The 5,175-nt window shown below is 45.6% G+C and overlaps 1 protein-coding gene across 1 annotated transcript in view; it reads left to right on the top strand.

Annotated features, from left to right (window-relative positions):
• Positions 1-4,203: 4,203 nt before the first annotated feature.
• CA3H2orf42 (chromosome A3 C2orf42 homolog) overlaps positions 4,204-5,175 on the top strand; it is a 31,259-nt gene continuing 30,287 nt past the window's right edge. Inside the window, exon 1 of the mRNA XM_049651615.1 lies at positions 4,204-4,258. The gene's annotated coding sequence lies outside the window, so the exon portion shown is untranslated. The remainder of the gene's footprint in view (positions 4,259-5,175) is intronic.

The raw sequence follows: 5,175 nt of genomic DNA, 5'->3' as shown, positions 1-5,175 counted from the left end.
GAAGGGAGATCTAGACTGAATACTCCAGAGATAGGAGTCCTCAGCATTTAGGCGATAGTTAGATCTATGGGATGGAAATCGCCCAGAGAGATGCTAGAGTTAGCAAATGATGGAGGATAAGCTCAGGTGCTTCAACGTTGTTTTGTTAACTTTATTTATTTTGAGAGAACAAGAGCAAGGGAGGGGCAGAGAGAGAGACGGAGAGAGAGAAATCCCAAGCAGATTCCTTTTGCTATCAGCACAGAGCCTGACGTGGGGCTCAACCCCTGAACCAAGAGATCATGACCTGAGCCAAAATCAATAGTTGGATGCTCAACGGACTGAGCCACCCAGGCACCCCTTGAATTTAAAAGAAACTGATAAAGCCTCTAGAAATTAAAAATACAATAACTGAGGGACAGCTGGGTGGCTCAGTCCATTCAGTGACCAACTTGATTTCAGTTCAGGTCATGATCTCGAAGTTCTGGGATTGAGCTCCACCTCTGGCTCTGTGCTGAGCGCACTTAAGATTCTCTCCCTCTCTCTCTGCCCCTCCCCAGCTCACGCTCTCTCTGTCTCTCTCAAAATAAATAAAATAAACTTAAAAATACAACAGCCAAAATTAAAAATTCAGTGGACTGACTGAATAAAATGAGAAATCTAAAGTACATTTTTTAAAGGTTTTTTTTCCCCTTTTTGGGGGTGACAGAGCGAGCAGTGCACACAAGCAGAGGAGAGGCAGAGAGAGAGAGAGAGAGAGAGAGAGAGAATCTTAAGCAGACTCCACACCCGGTGTGGAGCCCAATGCAAGGCCCCATGCAGGGCTCCATCTCATGACCGTGAGGTCATGACCTGAGCTGAAATCAAAAGTTGGACACTTAAGTGACTGAGCCACCCAGGCGCCCCTAAAGGTTTTCTTTTTAAGTAATCTCTACCCCAATGTGAGGCTCAAACCCACAACCTCAAGATCAAGAGTCATATGCTCTACAGACTGAGCCAGGCAGGCACTCCTACCATACATTTAAACTAGACTTCCATAAAATAAAACAACATGAGATACATAATATTTGAAGAGATAATGATTGAGAATTTTCCACAATTGTAGAAAGCTAGGAATTCTCAGATTCAAGAATCACAATGGAGGTGCCTGGGTGGCTCAAGTTGGTTTAAGGGTCCAATTCTTGATATCAGCTCAGGTCATAATCAGGTTCATGGAATTGAGCCCCACACTGGGCTTTGTGCTAAAAGTGCGGAGCCTGCTTCGGATTCTCTCTCTTCCTCTTTCTCTCTCTGCCTCTCCCTTTCCCTCCTTCTCCCTCCCTCCCTCTCTGTCTCTCAAAATAAATAAAATAAACTTTAAGAAAAAATCTACCTCGAGGCTGAAAAAAATGATGTTCAGAGAATAGAGAAGGAAGGCCTCATTGTGTCCTCATTTTGTCTCATTGTGTCAAACCATAATGAGAATATTATGCAATCTGAGAATTCTATTTATAAGAAGGCTCAGAAAGGACTTCCAGGATGGTAATGCTTCTTCAAAGGCCCTTCTTTGGTTCTTCTTCTTAGAAGAACCCTGAGTGTGTGGCTTGGAAGGAAGAAACCTCTTCTAGAATAGGGTTGCTTAGGGGTTCCCTGCTGGCTCAGTTGGTATCTCATGCAATTCTTGATCATGGGGTCATGAGATCAAGCACCACGTTGGGTGTGGAGCCTACTTAAAAAACTACTTAAAAATAGACTGGGGTTGCTTGATAGCTTCCTTCCTGACTGGAACATACAACATATCTAAACTGAAAACCCACAAATCTCTTAGGACACATTTGGGCAATTCCATTGAAAACATTGTAAACACTCTCTCTAAAACAGAGTGTAGGAGCTCTGATACTACTGACTCCATCTTTGGCCCCACCACCTATCCATGTACCTGTGATGACCTCCCCTGGGGCCGTTTCAGGCCCCTTAGAGGTTGATGTATGCCATGACCAGAATGTGGGGAGGCTTGCTCTTGCTTTCCCTAAATTTGTTTAGATAACTAGTAGAGATAACAGTTTCCCTCCACCTACCTCCTCGATGCACAGATGGCACCATGAGGTCTGTTAAAGGTTAGCTATCAATGAATTGTAGGCAGACCCTTTGACCTCACCTCAGTGCCCTCCTGACCATCCCTCCTTTCTATAAAATCTGCAAATTTAGATCTGGACTTTGCAAAGACTAGCTGCACAGCTGCCTGGATCATCACCCTCTGGATCCTCCCTGTCAGTAAGTTACCCTGAATAAAATTCTGTAAACTGTATGGAGTTGCCTGCCTGCTTCATTTTTTGTTTTCAAAGTGCCTTCTCAGTTTGGAGGATACCTTACAGTCCCTTCTCCCCACTTTCTAACACAGGGTCTCTCAACTTTGGCACTAGTGACTTTTTTTTTTTTTAACTCTTTTTAAAAGTCTATTTATTTAGGGCACCTGGGTGGCTCAGTCGGTTAAGCATCTGACTCCGGCTCAGGTCATGATCTCATGGTCTGTGAGTTTGAGCTGTGCTGACAGCTCAGAGCCCAGAGCCTGCTTCCCTTTCTGTGTCTCCCTCTCTCTCTGCCCCTCCCCCACTCATGCTCTGTCTCTCTCGGTCTCAAAAACAAACATTAAAAAAAATTTTTTTAATAAAGTCTATTTATTTATTTTGAGAGACAGAGCAGGGGAGGGGGAAAGGGGGACAGTGGATCCAAAGCAGGCTCTGCACTGACAGCAGAGAGCCCGACGTGGGGCTCAAACTCATGAACTGTGAGATCATGACATGAGCCGAAGTCAGACGCCTAACTGACTGAGCAACCCAGGTGCCCCAGCACTATTGATATCTGGGTCCAGATAATTCTTTGTTGTGAGGGCTCGGCTGTTTTGTGTACCGTAAGATTTTTAAAAAGATGTTATTTTCTTTATTATTTCTTTAAATGTTTATTTATTTTGAGAGAGGGCAGGAGAGGGGGAGGAGCAGAGAGGGAGAGGATGAGAGAATCCCAAGCAGGCTCCATGCTCATCACAGAGCTTGATTTGGGGCTTGATCCCATGAGCTTGGGATCATGACCTGAGCCAAAATCAAGAGACTTATGTTTAAGTGACTAAGCCACCCAGGTGCCCTACAATTTTATTTTTAAGTAATCTCTACACCCAACATGGGGCTCAAACCCACAACCCCCAAGATCAAAAGTCATAGGCTCTACTGAGTGAGCTAGTCTGATGCCCCATGGGATCTTAAATAACATCCATGGCATCTATTCACTAGATGCTTGTAGCAATGCTCCCAGAAGAAGAACAACTGCTCTAGAGAATCACTTTGCACGGATACAATCATAAACACAAACCGGGACTGAAACTCTACGGTATTATTAGGTGATCATCCAGATGACCCAGGATATACTGATCATTTTAAAAGCTTATAATCAAAACAGAGTCACAAAATTGGAAAAATACTCTGGAAAAGTGTGCCCTAATCCACTTTCCTCCAGTTTGAGAAACAATATAGCAAATTAGAGTCCTGGAAAGAACCATTTCTCTTATTAGTAGATGAGAAGACTAAGGTTCTTACACAACCTGCCCACTGTGCCACCCCTATAAGTAACAGAATCAAGGCCCAAAACTTCAGGAAATCTCATTCCAGAGTTCTCCAACACACAGGCCTCATCCTTAACACACTGCACTCAGAAGCTTTCTTCAACAATGAACAAAGATTTATTCTGTGTGATTCCAAGGAAAAGAACTAAAACACATAGGAAGCCGATTTCAATTCATTACAAGGGAAAACGTTCTAGTATGTCAGCATGTGATGAAGGTAGAAAAAGATAACTTGATATAAACACACAAGTATTAGAAACAGTGAATACTTTGGAACATGACCTCCCTTGACAAAACGATAAATCATAGTAATAATACAGATCATCTTAGGCGAGTTTTTAAATCAATTACCAATGAATTCTACCAGAAACAGGGTTCTCTCAGGGCTGAAGCAGTCATGATTAGCCCTAGAACCCTATCGGTGCCTTCCGTCCCAGCAGGGTCGGCCAGAAGCACTCTGGCCCCACTGAGCGCTACAGCCTACAGGTTAGCTCAGACTCCACCAAGGCAATCCGCCGCAATTCTTACCCGCCTACAGGAGTAAACTACAACTCCCATCAGACAACGCGAAAGGAGTGGGCGGGTATTTACCGCGAGTGGGCGGCCCTGACCAATAACGACTGTTGTTACAGCGAACAGTTTGGACGCGTTTGTAAAAGGCCGCGGCAGGCGAAGAGAGAGGAGGTGAGGGCGGTCATCAGCTTCGGGCCCTGGGGCCGGGGCGGGGGGCGCAGGGCAGGAAAGGGGGCTGTGTTGACAGAAGGCGGGGGCGGCGGTGGGACGAGGGTGTAAAGCCAGGAATCCCGGCGGAGAGCGTGCCCAAGGAGCAGGGTGCTGGCCAGGTGATGCTTATGCTTGGGCCCACTTAGGGCCGGAAGTGAGCAGTCGCGCGGGAAGGATGCCGGGAAGCAGTCCCCGAGTGGTACTTCTTGGGGTGGGCCGGTTCCCGGAAGCGGGGTTCCCAGACTCGTGCCCGCAGGGCTGCTTTGGCCTTCCTCTGCTACTCCGAAGCCGCGCGGGTCTGATAGAAGCTGTCTGGCGCAGGAGTCGGGAGTCCTGGCTACTAGGCATGTCCCTTCCCCTTGTGGTTTGACAAGGAATCCTATCAGTTACAAACTCTCGTTAGATTGGTTGCTGGCAGTGAGCATTCATCAAATCACTATCTTTGAGCCAATTTCTTTAACTGTAAGATGGTAAATAGTACCCACTTTACTGGATCGTGGTGAGCAATACCTGAGTAAATGCATGGGAAGGGCTTACGTGTACTCAGTAAAAGTTATCAAGTTTTTTTATTCATGATAATCATTTGTTCTCTTGAGTTACTGTTGCTTCACAAGCATTAAACTGCATCCCCTAAACTGTACGGCTTTGCAGCTGAACAGTACCTGGATGAAAATGCACCACTTCCAGGAATCGTGGGTGGGTTAGCTCTGCCAGCACCAGTCCCTTTACACCATCTTGCTGAGGAGGCTGTTTTGTGAACTTGACGAAAAGAGACCTCTTTTTTTAGGCAGGATTCAAATACAGGTTCTTTTCTTACCTTTTTTTTTTTTTTTTTTTTATTTTTTTTTTTTTTTTTGGGGGGGGGGGGGGGGGGGGGG

This window comes from Panthera uncia, assembly GCF_023721935.1.
Source record: "Panthera uncia isolate 11264 chromosome A3 unlocalized genomic scaffold, Puncia_PCG_1.0 HiC_scaffold_11, whole genome shotgun sequence".
Lineage (NCBI taxonomy): Eukaryota > Metazoa > Chordata > Mammalia > Carnivora > Felidae > Panthera > Panthera uncia.
The sequence above is the reverse complement of the archived record's forward strand: the minus strand, read 5'-3'. Positions and strand labels throughout refer to the sequence as shown.